Here is a 22,614-nt window from a genome sequence, read left to right on the forward strand (position 1 = left end):
ATGCAATAATTCATTAATGCCTTCCTTCTCCTTCTCCACGTCTCTGTTTATGCTGGCAACTTTCCTCAGGTGGAGCATCTATGCTCAGTGCCATGATGATATAATCCAGCTGGTGTTAAGTTGACCACCAGTTCATAATCCATAACATCTGGTAACAAAATAGATAGATGGAATGGAAATGCAGTTTATCACTATACCTAATGAAAAGATTTTATTTAGCCATGATAAATATTTGCAATTTTGCAAATATTTAGCACAATTTCAGCCATGTAGTAAAATGTATCAGACTTTAATTTTCAAAAATCCTCAAGGTACTCTCAAATAGTAATTTTTTAAAATACCACTGTAAAGTTTGTATCATGCCGTCTTTAAACCCCTGGAAAAGCATGTAAAGAAAAAAGGAAAGACTGATACTCTTTGTGGTGAGCTGGAAAAATGCATGATTTCTTCATCGATATGAAGCTTCATGGGGGCAGAGACTTCTCACACCCAATTCCTGCATCAGTGTCTGGCATAGAATGTTTTAAAATTATTTGCTCATTGATTGAAAGAGTAGAGATGTAAATTAATGGATACATGGATATACATATGGAATAATTTTTTCCAAGAATCACAAGACATCCCAACTCTTAGACATAACATTTAAACAGGTATTTATTTATAATGCAGGAAATAGGAAAATGAAAGTGTATACAGTGAAGAAATATATGTCATATAACCCAGGAACCCCAAGTTTACAATGCCTGATAAACAGCAAAAATAAAAATACTTGTGCAATAATATGGTTCATGACAAATATGTACTTGGATTTCTTGGGAACTACAACTTCATAAGACATAAGAACTTTTCTACAACTTCATAAGACAGAAATCCTTTGTGAGTGCAAAATCAGCTAGTGCTGTATTATTCTCTTTTCTCTTTCTGAGGTAGCTTTATTCGATTAGAAAGAGTTTCAAAAGCAATCACATTCACCTCAATCTTTTAAGCAAAAAGTTTATTATAAAAAAATCTGAATACAATGCCACATTTAAAACAATTTTCAAAGCTACCTCCTTTTTAGTATATTATTTTATTAACCTCAAGGTTAAGGACAAGTTTTCTGTAAAATTATATACACATTATTTCTAAACACTTGGAATTACAGTCCCTATGCGCTGAATCAATTAATTTGGGAAGTGAAAAATCAGTTTTTGTGCCAAAGTAATTGTTTCTCTTGGTGTTTCTTTTGAACTGTAGGTTAGTCTGTCTTCAATACATTTCTTTGTTAGGCAAAATATATGAAATAGGCAAAAGATAAATGCTGAGAACATCATTCAATCATTTTGTAAGCAGCTGTCAAATGTTCTCTTTAGAAAGCTTCTCAAGGGGATATGGCTATGTTTAGAATAAATGATACAAAGCTTTATAAAAATATGCCAAATCATTGTTATCTGAAAAAATGGCTAGTAAAGGAAAAGCACAAGTTTTACTCTTAAAAAAAGGAAAATAAAAATATCTCTATAATCTTTGGGATAATTTTGTCACATAATAAATTTATATGGAAAAATAAAACTTTAATCACATAATGTTTAGAAACTCTAGTCTGTTCATTACAAAGACAGTTGATTACATTTTTAACTTTTAACTTTTTAATTTTTAATTTTTAACTCAGGGTACATCCAACCAAATGGTCTAAAAAGAAAAAAGTATTTGACAAGAGTATATACTGGGACCTTTATTCAAAACCTCCTGACAGATTAAACAAAATTCCACTGTAACTCACTGAGGAAAATGTTGGATGTAGAAAAATACCAGTGATAATTTCAGTTTTGAACTTTTTCTTGAGGAAATGTAGGAACTCAATGTTCCTAAGGGTTTTACATTAGCTACTAATTAATGATGTTGTTTAATTGTATTTTAATTTGGGAAAACAGAATTAAAAGCCTTTGTTTTTGTTTTACATGTTTAGGACAGAGAAACTGAATGCATAATACCTTTTAAAATATTCTCTCACAGATTTAGTTCCATAAATATGAGAAATTCAAATGAATTATAATGAGATTCAAGGAATAATAATTGAATAGGAAAGCAGTAGCAACATTGACTGGACAGATGGCAAATCTAAATGGTTTGAAATTAGAAAGAAAATTTAAAAGAGATACACAGATAAATTAGTGCAAGTATTTTTAACTAGTACATTGATTACTTCAATTATATCTCCATATAGTTTTAGCTTAAATATTAAATTAACAAGAAGTTAATCAATTCTACCCTTGAAACATTCTCCAAATGTTAGAAAAGTCTTTCCGACAAAGATGTACATCTACCCACATTGTAATCCTTTTTTTTTTTATACAGGATCTCACTCTGTAATTCAGGCTGGCCTTGAACTTGCTGTGAAACCCAGGCAGGCCTCAAACTCACGGCAGTCTTCCTGCTTCGGCCTCCAGAATGCTATGATTACAAGCACATACCACTATGTTCAGCCACAGCTTCATCTTTAAATTCTCACTTCAACCTCTGAATTGGTTGCATTTTGTGCCAGTAATAATTCAAATTATCCCAAGCCTAAAGGGAGATGCCACATATACCCACCATACTTCACAAAAGTCCTCCATGTTAATGATGGACTATAAGAATTTAGGCTAAAAATATAGCCCATTCTATGGCATTGTAACACAATAAGTATTATAAAAAAATAATTTGCAGTGGTATAAACAAACTTTTCTTGTACTTTTCTTTCTTTGTACTTTATCTGTATTTTTCTCACACACTTCTGAAGAATGGAAATCAATAAAGGAGAAATGACCTACAAATGTAGGTACAGTATACTTTCACCCTCTAAGTGATTTGCTCACTGCATCTAATGAGCACATTACCATAGCCACAATAAACTCTTGAGAGAAAAACTGGGGTCAGTTGATCACTAAATTCTGAAATGCATCCCAGTCATTTATCATTAAAATGTTCCCATCAGTTTGCATAACTGAATCTCATAAAATTTATGATCAATGTGGTCTAAAACTTCCTCCCAGCTTGATTAAACTATACATAAGCTTCTCCCTGATTCTACCTAGAGGGTTTCATTTCCTTTTCTTAGAGAATTAACCTTAAAAAAACTTTTGATTGTAAATCATTTCCCTAACTCTTTGAGATGTGACTCAGTGTGTAAACCTCTTGCCAGTTTGAAACACTAGGATTGTCCTTCTCAAGAACTGGGGAGCCATCCCTAGTTATCAGATGGATTAAGTCCTTATCTCCTAGTGAGGGAGGACAGAAAAAAAATTTTCTATAGGTCACTTGCTGTAAATTGTAAAATGCAGGAGAAAGTTTACTTTTGTTTGAGTGAATCCATTTCTTAGCTACATGTGGCCTGAGTTTTTCCTCTTACCCTGGAGTTTTAAAATCTCTCATGGCCCCCACACCCAGAAAACTTCAACAGGCAAAGAGAGCCAGCCTTAGGTGCCCTTCTGCCACACCTCAAAGACTTTAGCAGCCTTCTCCTGCACCATGATGACCTCAGCAGCTGACAGTCAGGAACCCCTTCCAACTACCTTCAGTACCTTGGTGGGCTGGTGGGAGCCTAAGCAACCCCTGCCCCCACAGATAGGGCCTCAGGAGGCCTGTGATAGGGTGGTGAGTTTCTCCTTCAAGTAGAGGACCTCAGTGAATGCTTCCTCCAGCTGGAGGAACTTGGCAAGCTGCTAGGAGTGTAAGTACTTCTTCCATACAGAGAACCCAGGGTGGATTAGCAAGAGTGCAGACAAGGCCTCCTCTATTCCTGAGAAACTGAAAGGGCTTACAAGACCCCCACTGACACAGAGTGCCCAGTTGGTGTGTGGACTATAGGCAGGTAGATCTGGCAGCCTGGAACAGCTTGAAGCCACAATAACAATGGGAGCTAAGGCTTGATTTACATCAATAATCTTAGGCTACTCAGCCTAGGAAAAATATAAGACTCACCCAACAGGCCCTGCAGGAGAAATTCAGGTGACTGGTCCCTCCTCTACATTTTAGAACCCAACAATTGGGTGAATTTCAGTCACACAGTAGGAACCTAAGACACACATGATTTACAGTAGAGACTAGCAGGATTGAAAAGAGCAAAATATTAAGCCAAGAGGTGAAAATGACAAAATGAAAGATAAAATGCAATCTCAAAAGCCCAGTCCATCAGGAACAAGTACAGAAGACATCAAAATAGAGGATATTGGAAGTCATACAACTGAAATTTCTGAAAAGCTAGCAAGTGAAATAAAGAAACAAATCCATTAGGCTACAGAGGAAATCAGATTAAAAATAATTTCCCAGGTAAAGAAAGAAAAGGCAACATTAATAAAGGAATTGCTCATATTACTAGAGAAGATGTAGATTTAAAAAAAAGTAAGGGAGCATGGGAAAATGAAGGAAACCTAGAAAGAACAATATAGGAAATAATAGAATGCATGAAACAAACTCAGAGATATTCAGGAAATTAAAAATTCCATTGAAAGCTGGCAAAAAGTACTTAAATGAAACTGAAGATAGAGTTTTAGACCTTAAAGACAGGATTTCAGCCAGCAATCACAAAAGGAAAGAACTTTTAACAATAACAAGAGATCATAAAATAACAATTCAATAGCTTCAAGATGATGCAAAGAAAACAATATAAGACTGTTAAGTGTCAATGAAAATGCAGGAATCAATGCAAATGACATTTTAAAAAGCTATTATCAGAAATAGTAGCATAAAATTTCCCAAACATGAGAAAAAGGATCTGATATACAGATAAGTGATGCATATAGAACTCTAAACAGTCACAACCAAATAAACCTACACCCAGAATCCAGAATTTCTGGATTCCAGAAATTCATCATAAAAACAGAATACTAAAAACAAAGAAAAGACTAAAGTCATCTATCAAGGAAAGCCCATTAAAATCATGGCAGACTTTTTTTTTAAACTTTTTTTATCAGTACCGGGGACCGAACTCACAACTGCCTGTTTGCAAGGCAGGTGCTTATGCCACTGAGCTAAATCCCCAGCCCCATGGCAGAATTTTCAGTGCAAACCCTCAAGTTAAGATGAGCCTGGAGTGAGGTATTTCAAGCCCTGAAAGAAAACAACTTTCAACCCACATTGATGTACCTTGAAAAACTTTCTCTAAAATTTAATGGAGAAATATGACAGATCCATGATAAAAAACAGCTGAAGAAATTCATGTCCACCAAACCAACCCTAGAAAGAGTACTGAAAGGCATTGAAAGAGACAAAAATGACTACAATTTCCAGAACAACAACAGAAAGAAACCACCTGGGATGGCAAGAAATTAAGCAAGAGGGAAAAGTAGGAAACCAACATAAAAATAACATGACAAAGTTAAGTTGTAGATATTAGTTACAACCATCAATGTAAATAGGCTCAGTTTACCAGTTAAAAGAAATAGACTGAGAGAATGGATAAAGAAACAGGATCCAACATTACACTGCATAACAGAAGCATATCTAACTCAAAAAGAAACTCATAGATTGAAAACCAAATGATGTAAAACAATATTCCATGCATGAGGAAAACAGTAAAAAAAGCTGTTCTGTTTGCAGATAATAAAAACTTCAAACCAAAAATTATCAAAAGAGATAAAGAAAGTCACTACATACTTGTTAGGGGAAAAATTCAAGAGGAAGAGATAATAATCATAAATATATATGCACCAAATACAGGAGCATTTAACTATGTAAACCAAATATTAATTGACATGAAAAACCAAATACACAGTAACACAATTGCAATAGGGGACCTTAATACCCCATTGTAACAAAACGATAGACCAACTAGACAAAAAAAAAAAAAAATCAGCAAACAACGGAACTGAATCAAACCTGTGAACAAATAGACTTGCTACATCTTTACAAAGTATTCCACCCAAAAACATCAGCATACACATTCTTCTCTGCTGCACATGGGACATTCTCTAAAATAGACCACATATTAGCTCATAGAACATTCTTAAGTAAATGCAAAGGGATTGAATTATCCCATGCATCTTATCTGACTATAGTGCCATGAAATTGGAAATTAATGGCAAAGAAAACTGTAAAACCTACATAAACACATGAAAATTAAATCAAAACTCCTTGAACAACCAATGGGTTATAGGTGAAGTTAAAGAACAAATTAAACAATACCTACAATTCAATTAAAATGCAGATACAACATACCAAACATACCAACATACAATATACCATACCCCACGGCACAATGAAAGTGATCCTAAGAGGGAAATATACAGCAATGAATTGTCACATCAGAACAAGCACAAATAAACAAACTTGAGCTACACCTCAAGTCTCCAGAAAAAGAAGCACAAGTCAAGCCCAAAGCTCATCAAACAGAGGAAATTATAAAGATCAGAGCAGAAATTAACACAATTGAGACTAAGAAAATAATACAAAAAATTAATGAATCAAAGAGCTGGTCCTTTGACAGAATAAACAAAATTGATAAACCTCTAGCCAACTTTATCAAGAAAAAGAAAGAATAATCTCAAATTCATGCAATAAGAAATGAAAAGGGTGTAATTACTATAGATCCCATGGAAATTCAGAAGATTATGAATATCTACTTTTAAAACCTTTACACACATGGGGTGGAAAACAGGGAAGGAAATGAAAAGATTTCTAGAAACCTATGAATTCTGAAAGCTCAGTCAAGAAGATAGAACAATTTTGAATATCCCAATATCAGCTACTGAAATTGAAAATGTGATTAAAAACTTACCAGCAAAGGAAAGCCCAAGTCCTGATAGATTCACAGCTAAATTCTGGAAGACATTTAGAGAAGATTTAATACCAACACTCCTCAAACTCTTTAATGTAATAGAAAGAGAAGCAGATCTCCCTAATTCATTTTTGGAGGCAAGTATTATACTGATACCAGCACCAGAGAAAGAACCAATCAAAAGGAGAACTATAGGCCATCCCCCTAATGAATATAGATGCAAAGATTCTCAGTAAAATACTAGCAAACAGAATGTAGCAAATAATCAAGTAGTTTATACATCATGACCAAGAATGCAGGGGTTGTTTAACATACACAAATCAATAAAAGTAATACATCAACAGAGCCAAAACATGATCATCTCAATAGATGCAGAAAAACCTTTTAATAAAATCCAACACTTGTTCACGATAAAAACATTACAAAATATCAGGATAAAGTGTATCTATCTCAAGCTGATAAAAGCCATTTATGACAAACCAATAGCCAACATCATACTAAATGGGCAAAAAGTGCAAGCTTTCACTCGAAAGTCAGGAACAATATAAGGATGTCCATTTTCAACACTCCTATTCAATACAGTTCTGGAACCATTAGCCAGAGAAAATATTCAAGAGAGAGAAATAAAAGGAGTAAAGATAGGAAAGAGAGAAGTTAAAATATTACTATTTGCAGGTGACATGAATCTCTACATTGAAGACCCTAAATACTCCATCAAAAAACTGCTAGAGATAAAAAACAAATTCAGCAGTGTAGCTGGATACAAAGTCAATGCTCAAAAATCAACAGCATTCCTATATGCAAATAACAAACTCACTGGGAGACAAATTATGGAAATGATAGCTTTCACAATGGCATCCAAAAAGTGAAATACTTAAGAATCTACCTAACATATTGAAAACTAGAGTGCTCTAAAAAGGAGGGTGAAGATGACATCAGAAAATGAAAAGACATCCCTTCTGTTGAATAGGAAGAACCAACATAGTAAAAATGGGCATATTCCTAAAACTGTTACACTGATTTAACACAATTTCCATCAAAATAACATTTACATACCTCACAGATCTAGAGGAAACATTCCTAAAATTCATTTGGAAACAGAAGAGACCTAGAATTGCAAAGGCAATCCTGGACTATAAAGGCAAGGCAGGAGACATTACAATCCCTCACTGAAATTCTGCTACAAAGCTACTGTGACAAAATCAGCATGGTACTATCTAAAAAAACAAAAAAAACAAAAAACAAAAAAACCTGAGGATCACTGAACAAAACAGAAGAAGCAGACAAAACTACAAACACACTTAGCCTCCATATCTTTGACAAAGGGGCTAAACATGTTCATTGCCAAAAACAGGGCCTCTTTAATAAATGGTGCTGGAAAAATTGGCTTTCCACATGCCAAAGCCTGAAACTAGACCCATGTCTATCATCATGCACTAAATTATAGTCAAAATGGATCAAATATCCAAATATTAAAATAGAAACGATAAATCTTCTGGAAGAAGTTAGTAAAAATCTTGAAGACAAAGAGTTCGTGAACAAAAGGCAAACTGCCTGGGAAGCACTTCAAAGAATAAACAAATGCGATGTCATCTTATTTAAAAAGTTTTGTACTTCAAAAGAAATCACCATCTGAGGAACTCTTTTGAAGAATACTATATAAAATAACAACCTTAGTTATGTACCTACCACCTTATTTTGAAGGGCCTGTGTTGTCTTTGCTTTGGGCTCCTTGCTATTGTTATGTATTTTTTTGTTTGTTTCTTGTTTTCCTAGTAATTTGTTTTTCCCTCTAATACACAAAGGATATATGTACATGTAGAGGCTTTTACATGCCCAGAACTTCTCCTAAATAGTTTATAAGAATCAATTGTATTATATATGATGATATGAATAGCTATTTTAAAGAAAAAGAAACATAATGGTATCCATTGCTGATTTCCTATGATTATGTTTTGAATTCCAGTATGATGTTATTCTTTATTTAGAGTGGTTTTGGTCTATTTTGTATTATTTAATTTCAACATAAATGAAGATATGGAAAGCTATTTGGAAGAGAACAAGAGACATTATGGTAGCCAATGTTGATTTTCCTATTGTCTGATTTTGAAGGCCTGTTATGCCTTCATTACTCTGTTCTGATCAGTTTTATTCTATTTTGAATGAATTCAATTGTGTGTGAAGATACAACTATTTAGAAGAAAACCAGAGACATTATGGTAGTCAATGTTGATTCCCTGCTGTCTTGCTTTGAAATCTGTATTGTTTTCTTCTGATCTGCTTTGTTCTGTTTTTTTATGGCTTGTTTTGCCCTCTTTAAAATAAAAATAAAAAAAGAAATCACCAACAGAGTGAAAAGAAAACCCATAGAATGGGAAAGAATTTTAGCCAGCTGTCTCTCAAAGGATTTATACCTAGAACATATAAAGAATTGAAAAATATCAGGGCCCCAAATTCAAAGGCCCAATTCAAAAACGGGCATCTGAGATGAACATGCACTTCTCAGATGAAAATGGCAAATAAATACATGGAAAGATGTTCAACATCACTGACCATTCAAAAATGCAAATTATAACGACATTGAGATTCCATCTCATTCCAGAAAGAATGGCTGTCATCAAGAAATCAACCAATACCAAATGTTGGCAGGACTGTGGGGAAAAAGGAACCCTTCTCCACTATTGTGGGAGGCTAGACTGGTGTGGCCACTGTGGAAATAAATGTGGAGATTCCTCAAAAAACTAGGATTGGAAGCCGCATTTAATCCAGCTATTCTGCTTCTGAGTATTTTCTAAGAAAAATTAAAAGCATCATGCTACAGTGATATATGTTCACCCATCTTTATAACAGCATAATTTGCAATAGCTAAATCTTGGAAACAATCAAAATACATCTCAAACGTGGAATGGATAAAAATGCTGTGGTATTTTTACACAATGGAATAGTAGTCAGATACAAAGAAAGATATCTTTTAAAGTTTTTTTGGAGGCAACTTGAGACCATAATCATAAGTGAAATAAATCAAACTCACGTTTATAAGTATCATATTGTCTCTCTAGTGTAACAAATAAAACCTTGAAACAGTAATAAAAATATTTTCCACTGGACCAAAGTGCAAGCATTTTTCATTGCAAAAATCTTTGCTAAACACCTTCAATCTTTGCTAGACTCATATGGAAGAATTTCTATCATGCAGTTCTTTAACTATGTCATGCCAAAAGTTTGGCTTCATCAGACAAGAATCTGACTCAGTTTATGTGATGTTGCTGGAAAAGGATACCTTCAGGAATCTGATTTAGAAAACTACATACCTGAACTTATTCCTGCTTTGCCACAATTAGATGGGCTAGAAAAATCACTTTACTCCTTTTGTGTTTGTACAGCAGTTAAGAAGTTCTTCTTTTTGGACCCTCTAAGAACAGGGAAGATAAAAATCCAAGATATTTTAGTATGCACTTTCCCAGATGATTTATTGGAGCTAAGTGATGAAGAGTTGTCCAAGGAGAACCAATGATAAGTTGGTTTCCTGCTCCCTCTGCCTTAAGCATTTATGGACAGTATTTGAATCTTGATAAAGATCACAATGGCATGATCAGTAAAGCGGAGCTCTCCAGCTACAGGACAGAAACCATGACCAATATCTTCTTAGATTGTGTTTTCCAGGAATGTTTCACTTACGATGAAGAAGAAATGAACTTTAAGACCTACTTGGATTTTGTTCAGATACAATGAGGTTCCACTCAGCTATAAAGAAGGATCACATTGAGATATTTATAAATTAATGGGTGCAGCTTAAGACCATACTCATAAGTGAAATAAGTCAAACTCACATGTATGAACACTGAATAGTTTCCCTAGTGTAAGAAATGATATAAATAGATAAAAGTATGTGGTAATCATGATTCTCCATTATATGGCTTTGAAGCCTTATAAAGTTTTCACTCATTAATTGGAATGGTTTTATTCTGGGATGTTTGATATTATTGTCTGTGATGATATGAACAACTATTTTGAAGAATACAAGACATCATATTAGCTAGTGCTGATTTAATATCATCTTTTATTGAAGTCTCATTAAACTGTTGTTCTTCTGTCTCCATTATCATGTATCTTACTGGATTTTATCATATGTGATAGCATAAACAAATTTTTATGGGCAAAGAGATAATATAGAAACCATTGTTCGTTTTCTGTTAGCTGGTTCTAAATACCCTGTAATGCTTTCATCCACTTGAATGGATTCACACTGTCTTGATATGTTTGATGGTATAGTATACAAAGTTATACTCAAATATTTCAAGGAAAGAGACTCTATGATAACTGCTATTAAGTCGGGTTAACTTGTGGTGAAACACTATGTTGTCTAAATTGTTCTGTCCTGACCTGTATTGTTATGCTGTTATGTCCTCTTTTATCTCAATATCCCTTCTTTAAAAAAATTTATCTTTTTTATTATTTTTAATTAAGGAAAAAATGAAAAAAATTAACAGGATATATTATAGTAACTTTTTTGATTTCCTCTTAACTTGGTTTGAAGCCCTGTATTGCTCTCACCATCTTGTTTTGACTGATTTGACTCTATTCTGTTCTGTTCGATAGTTTTAAGTTTGAGGGTATAGGCAACTACTTTGAAGGCAATAAGATTCACTATGATGCCCATTCTGGTTTGACTATTATCTTCTTTTGAAGTCCTGTAATGTCTCCAATGTTTAGGTTTTATAGGTTATTATACATGATGATATAGGCAATTCTTTTTAAAGTAGCAAGAGGCATTATAGTAACCTTTGCTGATTACCTTGGTATTCTGTTTTTACATCATGTACTATGTCCATCCTTTGTTTTGACTGACTGCGTTGTTTTGTCAATTTGATTTTATTCTCTTCCAAAAAAAAGTAGTAAGAACTGTGGCAGTAATAAAGTCTAAAATGTACAAATGTTATTGTAAAAAAGAGAGGAAACGAAAGTGCTTTAAAGGATACAACTGCAAGTGTGGTTAGGTGTGTATGATAGATGACCATATTACTAAGTTTTTGTTGGATCATTGAACACAACTGTTTGCGGTCTCACTGTTTGAATGTCCACTTTGTATGCTTTAATTTTGTAACTTGAACAACTATTTCTAAGTTGACAATATGTAATCTATTACTAATGATTACTTACTGTTTATTTTTTGAAATTCTGTATTACTTGTACACTTTTACTGGTTTTTTTTCTTTAAATAAAATTTTTAAAAAATAAAAAAAGAAAGTATGGACAGCAGAAGTGCTAATGTGAGGACAGAATATAAAGATGCCACAGGGCTACTCTCAGAGACCAGTTACTCAGAGAGATCTTTAAAACAACAAGAGAACATTAAAAATGTATCCAACAGGTGCTTGATGACACAAAGAAGACTAATTTATGGTTATCTAGAATTACTGAAAAATTGGAAAATAGCACAACTGGCATAATAATGCCATTTACAGGAAAATATTCAAATATGGGAAAAGAAATTAAGATACAGTTAAATGTGCATATAGAACCCTCAAATAGCTACCATCAAAAAAGAAACTCTCCACAACACATACAGTCAAAGTCCTAGAGGTCCAGTACAGAGACAGAATCTTAAAAGCTGTTAGAGAAAAGCATTGAATTTCTTATGCAGGTAAAACCATTACAATTACAACCTTAAAGTCCAGGAGAACTTGGAATAAAGTATAAAGTGCTTTAAACCCTAAAAGAAAATAATTTCCAATTCATATCCATCTATTTATCTATCTATCTATATACTATTTTTAACAATTGCAAGAGAAATAATGTATTTCCACAACCAAAAGGATCTCAAAAAATGTTCACGGTTGCTAAACTAATACTATAAAATCTTTCAAAGCTATCCTAGGAAGAGAAAATGAAACCAACACCAGTAGTTTAAGAGAATGAATATATCACCAGGGTAAGTGGTTAAGCAGAAAGAAAATAAAAATAAAATCAGCAAACAAAATACTAAAATAAAATTAGCACCAGAAAAATAGGTCAATGACAGGAGTAAGCCATTATCTTTCAGTAAGAACTATCAATTTGAGAAGTCTCAATTCTCCAATCAAAGACAGATTCACAGAATGAGTCTAAGAAACAAACTCAATGATATGCTGTACCCAAGAAATATATTTATACAAAAAAGAAATTCACACATTGAAAATCAACACATGGAAAACAATATTTATTCAGTGAAAACCCAGACAGAAGCAGTACTAGGTATCCCAATTTCAGGCAAAGTGACTTTGAAGGTAAAACTGATCAGAAGAGGCAAAGAAGCTTACTATATACTGATTTAGGTAACAATTCAATAGGAATATGTGACAATTACAAACATATTTGCACCAAGTAGTAGAATGTCCAACATTATAAAACAAACATTACTGTAGATAAAGAATCAGGTAAACACCAACACAATTATACAGAATAACCTCAATATGCCACAAATAGACTGATCACTTAGAAAAAAATCAGCAAAAAAATCAGAGTTAAACCAAACTTGCAAACAAATGGACTTGACGAGCATCTGCAGAGTGTACCACCTAGTAACAACAGAGCACACATTTGTCTCAACAGCACATGAGAATTTCTCCCAAATAGGCCACATGTTAGCCTATAAAGCATGTTTAAATAAATGCAAATGAGTACAAATGATTCCATACATATTATCAGATCACAGTGCAATGTAAATAGAAATCAGTGACAAAACAAACCTCAGTAGTTATGCAAACACATGAAAATTAAACAATGCTCAGTTGAATAATCAATGTGTTACAGAAGGAAGAAAAATTAGAAAGATATTAGACAGTTTTTAGAGTCAAATGAAATGTCAGTACAACATAACAGAAACCAAAGAACACAATGACTGTGGTTCTAAGACAGAAATTTATATCTGTTAATGCCCACACCATAAAAAGAGTGAATCCAAATAATCTGATGATGTACCACATGGGCTTGAAAAAGAATAATACAAATTCACACAAGCATAACAAGAACAATCCAAATCCAAAAACAAGAACAACCCAAATGCAAACTAGTATAAGGAAGAAAATTATAAAGATCATAGCAAAATGAATGGAATTGATACCAAAAAACACAGTACAAAGTCAATTAATTGAAGAGCTAGTTCTCTGGAACAGAAATAAAATATACAAGCTTTTACCAAATCCTACCAAAAAAGTTAATGAAAAGACCCATATCAATGCAATTAAAAAGGAAAAAGGTAAGCCGGGGATTTAGCTCAGCAGCATAGGTGCCTGCCTTGCAAGCACGCAGTCATGACTTGATCCCTAGTACCGAAAAAAAAAAAAAAAAAGGAAAAAGGTGAAATCACAACAGACACTGTGGAAATCAATATTATTAGCACCTACTTTAATAATTTATAGTCTAATAAACTGAAAAATTCAGAAGAAACATATATTTTAGATATATATGAATTATCAAACTAAACCAAGATAAAAAAAATCAGAACAATCAAACACAGAATATAAAATTGAAGAAACAATAGAAACTACCAGTTAAGAAAAACCCAGGTTCCCATGAATTCACCATATAGGAATATTCAGGAAGATCTAATGTCAATATTCCTTAAATGGTTAAATAGATTGAATGAGAAGGAGTTTTGGCATGCATTACTGGAAGCTGACATTTTTCTGGTTCCAAATCAGAAAAGAATTCAACAAAAAAGAGAGCTACAGGCCAATCTCTTTAGTGAACATAGAAACAAAAATCCTTAAAATACTGGCAGGCAGAATGCAACAAAGCTTCAAGAGATCATATATCAAGATCAAGTTGGATTTATCTCAAGAATGCAAGGATAGTTAAACATATCAAAATCATCAAATGTAATATATCATATAAGCAAATGCAAAGACAAAAATATCTGTAATTTGCTCAATTGATGCCTCCCAAAGACTTTGACTAAATCCAATTTACATATTTGATAAAAATCCTGAAAATTAAGTATAAAAGAACCTTATTTCAACCTGGAAAATCCATCTGTTCTCCTTAACAACCAACATTTATGTGAAGTGCAAAAAATCTGAAAGCTTTCCCTCTAAAATCAAGAAAAAATCAAGGATGCCTGCTATCACCACTGCTGTTCAATAGAATTCTTAGAATATTGGTTAGACCAATCAGTCAAGAGAAAGAAATAAAAGGAACATATTTAAGGAAGGAGGATGTCAAATAATCATTATTTGTAGATGACATGATAGAAGAAACAAAAAATAATCCACATAAAGACTCTCAGAATGGCTAAAGTCAGAAACATAGCTGAGTACAAAATCAACAAAAACATCAAAAATTTTGTGTAATTAACTCACCGAGAAAGAAATAATAAGCTCACCAAGACGGAAATTAAGAAATCAATGTCATTCACAACAGCATCAAGAAAAAATTAATACTTAGGAATTAACTTAAATAAGAAATAAAAGACTTCTACAATAAAAATTATAGAATTCTGGAAAAGGAGAATGGAGGAGACATCAGAATACCGAAAGATATCTCCTACTCCTGGATGGATAAAACCAATATTGTAAAATGGCCACATTTCCAAAACTGATATAGAAATTTAATACAATGCCAGTGAAATCACCAATAGCACACCTCTCAGAAATAGAAAAAAACAATTTTAAAATTCACATGGAACCAGAAAGATCCTTGGAATAACAAAAACAATCTTGAGCAAGAAGAGCAAAGCAGAAGGCATCATAATCCTGGACTGCAAATTATACTGTAGAACTACACTGATAAAAATAGCAGGTATTTAGCAAAAAAGAAGAAGGGTAAGGAGGAGGAGGAGGGATTCAGGCAGCTTATTCACCTGCCCTCTTGGTAAGCGTCTGCAACGCGGGTCAGGAGGAGAACAGAGCTCCAGAGCTCCAGCCATGGAGGGAGTCAGGCAGCTTATTCACCTGCCCTCTTGATAAGCACCTGCAGCTTGGGCCTGGAGGAGAACCATTACCTGCGAGCCAATCCACGCAAGCTGAAAATCAAGCACCCTTCTGCCACCTGCCCCCTCCCCCTTACCTACTGGAGATAGATATTTCAACATCTCTTGGGAGGATGACCACATGCAGTATAGCAAATATGGGAGATTTCCTTCTATCTTCTGTTTGAAGGCATAGGTTGTTTTCACTTTTTGTTATATTTCTTTTGCTCTATTCAGTATTCTCAATTGGTTTTACAATGTTCTATTTTTGGTTTGATTTTACAATATGTAATTGACTGGATAGCTATTGTTAAATTAAAGAGATATACCATAGTACTTAGTACTACTATCCCAGTATCCTACTGTGAAATCCTGTACCAATTTCACTGCCTTGTCTCGATAGGCTTTGTTCTGTCTTGTGCTGTTGCATATTTGCTACTTTCAAAATTAAAAAAAAATACATGTTAAGACCCACGCATGTGTAGAGTCTATAAACAGTTTATGAGAACTGATTTTATGACAGTTGATGAAATGAACAGATACTTTGAAGAAAAGGAGACACTAAAATACCCAGTGCTGATCCTGGAGTGTCATAATGTGAAACCCAGCAATAGTGTTATTCTTTGTTCAGAGTGATATTAGCCTGCTTGGGTTTATTGAAAGTCAACATAATTGAGGATATGGGTAACTACATATATGTTTAAGTGTAGAGAATTGATAACCATATTTCTAAGTTTTTGTTGGATAGTTGAACAGTACTGGTTACAATCTCATTGTTTGAATCCCCACTTTATATGCTCCAATTTAGTATCTTGAATAACTATTTGCTAAGAAGACAATCTGTAATCAACTAGTGACTTCTTACTGTTTATTTTTCTTTGAAATTATGTACTATTTCGACCCATTTTCTGTTTTTTTAGTCTTTCTTTAAATTCAGTTTTAAAAAGAAGACACTACAGTACCCAGTGCTGATCATGGAGTGTCATGAAGTGAAATCCAGCAATACTATTATTCTTTGCTCAAAATGATTTTAACCTGCTTTAGTTTGTTTAATCTAAACATAAATGAAGATATGGATAACTGCATGTATGTTTAAATGTACAGGATTGACAACCACGTTACTAAGTTTTTGTTGGACAGTTGAACAGAACTTTTTGCAGTCTCTCTGTTTGAATTCCCACTTTACATGTTCCATTTTGTACCTTGAACAACTATTTGTAAAATGACAACATCAACTAGTGATTTTTTTACTCTTTTTTTCCTCTGAATGTATGTACTATTTCTACCTATTTTCTGTTTTGTTTAATCTTTCTTTAAATTAAAAAAAAGAAGGAGGAGGAGAAGAGGACATATTATTCAAAGGAACAGATTAGAGGACGTTGTAACATCTTGAGGCATATTCAGGCATTTGAACTTTGGCAAGAAAGTCAAAAACACGCTGAAGTAGAAATAGCCTCTTAAATGATGCTGGGAAAACTGACTATCCACATTCATAAGATTGATTCTAGACCTGTATCTCCCACCATGTACTAAAAACCATCAAAATGGATCAAAATCTAAATGTTATAACAGAAGTATTTAATCTGATGGAAATTAAATAGGTAAAACTCCTAAAGACATAGGTGTAGGCAGGGACACTCTGAACAAATGTCAACTGCATAAGAAATAATCAAAATCAACAAATAAGATTGTATCAAATTTAAAGCTTCTGCACAGTGAAGGAAACAAACAAGAGACAATCTGCAGAATGGAAAAACTTTTTTGCTGACCATTCATCAAGTAGAAGTCTAATATCTAGAATATATAAAGAATTTTTAAAAAGTAAGTCTCTCCCAAAAAAATCAGCAAATGAAATGAGCATACATGTCTCAGAAGCATTACAAAAATACAGATGAAACTGTTCAATATCTCTGACCATTAGAAAAAAGCAAATTAAAACAACACTGGGAGTCTACCTTTCTCTAGAAAGAAGGCTACTATTAAGAAATCAAGCAATAAAAAATGTTGCAAAGGAAACCCTTCTCATTGTTGGTGGGAATTTAAACGAGTTTAGCCATTATAGAAATCTGTATGAAAATTTCTCCCAAATCTAAAATTAGTAATTCCATCCAATAAAGCCATTCCACTTTTAGGTATCTTCCCAAAGGAGTTAAGGATATTATATTACAATAGTACAAGAATATCCATGTGTATAGCAGCACAACTCACAAATAAATCTTGGAATTGGCCTTTATGTCCAGCATCAGATGAATAAATATTTAAAATCTGGTAATCATACACAATGGAGTACCACTTTGCCATAGAAGGTAAGTACAAAAATGGATACACTTTAAGCCTATAATATTAAGTGAAATAAGGCAGACATCTGAGCTTAAATATTACATGGTTTCTCTTGTATGAGAAACCCAAAATAATAATAAAGATGAAAATAAAATATAGATAATAGGAAATAGGAACATAAAACCTTTTCAAAAGTGAAAAAGACCAAGAGTTGGAGGAAAATGGGAAGAGAGAGGTGAGGAATGTGATTTTAAAAAGACTGAAAGCATGCTTTGTGCATTTACCAGCTCCTTATGAAGAATGTGATCATTCAGTCCCTCTCTAAGAGTTCCAATAGTCTTAACAGTACCATTGCTACTCAAAGGTCCAAGTCCAAAATCTCCTTTAAGATTCAAGCCAATTGATTTTTAGGCTTCTGCCAAAGCTAAAAGAAAGTTGTATATCTACAGTGGTACAGAGTGAGCATTCCTATTCCGAAAGGGAAGAATAGGAGAATGCCAAAGAAGACTCAGACAAAAGCAAGACAGAAAATCAGTGTGCAAATATTAAACCTCATAACTTCACACCCAGAATCTGAGGCATTGGTGACATGACGCCAAAGGTTTGGGTACCCCTGTTCTTCTTTCTATCCTTTCCAGTTGTGTTTTGCTGGTCTGCTCACTGCCTCACTGGTTTCATCAAAAGATATGGGAAAAGATATGTCTTAAATTTATTTACCTCTTGTAAGTTGAGGGACTTTGAGCTCTGCTAGACCACATGACTGTCCACTCTGGAGGAAGTCTTGCTAAAGTGTAGTGCAAAAGGAAATGAAAACAGAACCTTAGTCTCAGTGAAACGCTGGTAGGAAAATGCAAGATGCTTTGCCAATATGTCTGAAAGTACAGTAAGCATAAAGACCAGACATAGCCAAAGATTTAATTGTTTGAGCCGGCTCAAACAATTAAATTCTCACTTATATGTACTTTACCTCTCCCATTTCCTGCTTCTGCTTTCTCTAAAGAAAGACTTCAGAGAAACCACAGAAAATTGTGATAGAGGATTCAGTTCTAGAGCCCGTGACTCTTTGATCCCATAACTTTGTCTCTCTCTTGTGCTCTTTTCATATGCCATACCTTGTTTTCTGGACCTGTTACCTCATAGAAACCAAATTTTGGTGCCTAAACAGGGACCTAAAAATGAAAGTAGTCTTTGAAATGTCAGAAAGAATTTCAGTACCTAGCAAACCAGAGACGAGTCAGATGGGTAAGCAAACTGGGTTGTGGGATTTTTTGCATTGAGATTCAATAGGAAATTCTCCATCTCATCAAGAATATGTTTAGGTTCTAAAAATGTTGTTGAACAGTTGGTGGGGGTGTTAAAGTAAAATCTCAGTCTTTCACGAAATTTCTTGTCTCAATAAGAAAATGTTGCTATTGGTTTGAACCCAAGGGATATAAAGTTTTAAATTTAAGGCAATGGAGATTGGTTATGAAAGCTTTGAAATGTGCTTATCAGCAAGGGAACTCCATTCCTTTACATGTTTGGTCTTTGTATAACTTGACAACTTTGGCTTTAGAACCTATGTAAACTGAATCAGAGTAGGAGATGTTGCCAAGTGGAAAAAATGCTAAGGGCAAATATAGTTCTGATTCTGAATGGAGAATAGTTTGCCTGAGGAGACTTTACTGCTTGGGGCCAGGGACCAATTATAGGGGTTAATAGGAGGGTATGAATCTTTTGGAAATCTTTCTGCTACACTGAAATCTACCTTACCATGCCTATTGATAAGTCAGTAAGATCTGATTTTCCTCCAACACCACTGTTGGTGTCCAGTCCTATCTGTGGCAGCATCAGCTCCAATATATGAAAAATGTAACCTCTTTTTAGATCCACCTCAAATGACAGTTAAAGCACCATATCCACTGACCACATAAATGAAGGGTTTTGTTCAAGCAAAACAAGAGGATAATACAGATGGTTGTCAAACTTTTGCTGTGTTTTCTATCACTATCACCCAAATGCCTGATCATCAAAATCCCCAAGGTTACATTAGTTATGACCATAATCCACTACCTTTAGAAACTATTTAAGGAACTAAAACAGGCTGGAGTGTCCTATGGAGTGAACTTTCCTTATACTTTTGGGTTGATTTCAGGATTGGCTCATTCTCAATGTTTGATCCCCTAAGATTGAGAAATGATTGAGCACATGGTTCCTGGTTCCACTGAATTCCTTCCATTTAAAACATGGTGGAGAGACAAAGCAGAATTGACTGCCTGGCACAGTGAACATGCTAACTCCCCAGTCCATATTTCAGCTGATCAACTCACTGATTCTGGGTACTGGTTTGGAGTAAATCAACAGCTACAGTATGATGATGTTGCTGTTGTTTAGACAAATGTGTCATTTAAAGGCATGGGAAAAAGATTGGTATCCTTGGTCAAACAATTCCATCGGTTGTCAAAATACTTCAAAGTGCTAATGAGTCTTATGTAGAATTTATAGCTTGATTAAAATAAGTACTTCAAAAAACAGTGTGTCAACCACATTTGAGGGACTTACTATTGCAGATGTTACCCTCTGACAATGCTAATTCAGAATGCCAAAAGTATTGTAATCATTAAAATCTCAGGGCCCCGCTTATGTGAGTATGTAAAAGCCTGTTGAGATATAGGATCAGAAACTTTTAAGGCCAGACTATTTGCAGCTTCATTAAAAGGGACTGACACTTTCACTCTCAAGACTGTTCTTGTGTAAAATAACAAATACACAAAGCTCTATGAACCCATACAGATTTATCCAAACCAGTTACACTCCTAATCTTTCCATCATCCCATCTCCTATGGCTACATTATGGCAAGAAGAAGCTGGTTTTCAATGCATTTTTCTTCCACATAAGAAACAAAATCTACTCACCACATACAGAGATAAAAATAGGTTTAATTGTGTATAAGGGATGATCTTACGGCAGTTGCCAAGAAAATCTCCTGCATCTATTGTTTTTTCTTCAACAAAACAGCACATAGATCAGGCATTACAAATCAGTGAACAGTGGCAAATCAGGCTCGCTGATTCCTTCAAAAAGATAGACAATTATTTTCCTAACTCTAAACTTTTATAGCTTCTTAAATAGCATAATTGGATTTTGCCTAAAATTGTACATTCTGAACCAATACCTGAAGCAGACACATTATACCCATGGTAGTAGCAAAGGAAAAGCTGGATAAGTGGGAAAGGTTTCAGAGATGTGGAAAACTCCCTTTCTTTCTGTACAAAGAGCAGAACTTCAGGTGGTTATCCAACTTTTATCAGATATTCCAGAATCCATTAATATTGTTACAGACTCCCAATATGTATGGTTCACAGTGAATCATATAGAAACAACCACTTTGTCTAATGACAAAGACCTCAATTATTCTGCCAACTACAGACTCATATTCATAAAAGAGATTTTCCTATTTTATAACTCATTCACACCTTCCTGGAGAAATTATTAAATACAATAATACAGTCAATGCACTTGTTGCTGTTTCTTCATAAAATTCTTTTGTCACTCAATTTCATATATTAACTCATGTCAACATCAAATGATTATGTCAAAAATTTCCTCAGCTTTCTATTTAACAAGCAAATAAAATCACCTTATCTTGCCCTACTTATGGAATGCTTAATAATTCCACTTTTCAGCCTAATACTAGCCCTAGAGGATTACAAAATAATGAGTTGTGTCAAATGAATATAACACATATTTCTATTGGGAACCTTGGTTTTGCACATATTGTTATTGACATATAATCTGGCTTTAAACTGCCTTGACACAATCTGGATAAAAATTTGTGCAGGTTAAAATGCATTTGTTAGAATGTTTTGCCATTATAGGTAACATAAAGCAATTAAAGCAAATAATGGACCTGCTTATACATTCCATTCCTTCCAACAACTCTGTGCCTTGTAGGATGTTAGTCATTATAAAGGCATTCTATACAATCCTCAAGGACAAGGTATGGTTGAAAGATCAAAGGCAACTCTTAAAACTATGTTACCAAAGCAAAAAGGGGGAGATACAGGTATGAACTCACATATCAATTACTTCATAAGGCCCTATTTACTTCAAGTCTTTTGAATATTAGTAAATATTCATCTACTGTGGCTGCAAAAAAGTTTGGGGCCACATTAAGGGGCCATTGGAATCAATAGTGCAGCTTGTTTTTTTGGAAAGACATTCATATTGGAAAGAGGTATTGTTCCAACTTGGGCTCAGCAATTTGCTTGTGTCATTACAAACTCTGGAGAAAAAGTGTGGCTACTTTGAGAAACATTAACCCTCAAAATGAGCCACAAAAGGATCAGATTTGATCTGGACCCTCCGGTGGAAGAAATGAGAACAATGTCACTGTAATACCACCTCCAGAACACGTGAGCAGGAGCACGTGGAAAGCACAACCTCCAACACGGGGACAACTGAAGAAACTGATCCAAGATACTGAAACAATATCAGATTCCACTGGACAAGCATTTTCAGCCAGTGATATGTTTCTGGCCATGTTGGCTACAGTAACCACCAGGGTAGGTGCAACATCTTCAGAAAATTTAAAACATTATTGTCTCTGTTCCAAATCCACCAATGAAAAAAATTATGGAATGGACTGATGTTCCTGAACTAATAAATGAT

General features: G+C 34.1%; 1 pseudogene; it reads left to right on the plus strand.

The window, feature by feature from the left end:
- LOC106028783 (serine/threonine-protein phosphatase 2A regulatory subunit B'' subunit gamma-like) overlaps positions 1–10,468 on the plus strand; it is an 89,896-nt pseudogene extending 79,428 nt beyond the window's left edge.
- The last annotated feature ends 12,146 nt before the right edge of the window (positions 10,469–22,614 follow it).

This window comes from Cavia porcellus, unplaced genomic scaffold, assembly GCF_034190915.1.
Source record: "Cavia porcellus strain 051 isolate PalLab524CR breed Dunkin Hartley unplaced genomic scaffold, mCavPor4.1 scaffold_2, whole genome shotgun sequence".
Taxonomy (NCBI): Eukaryota; Metazoa; Chordata; class Mammalia; order Rodentia; family Caviidae; genus Cavia; species Cavia porcellus.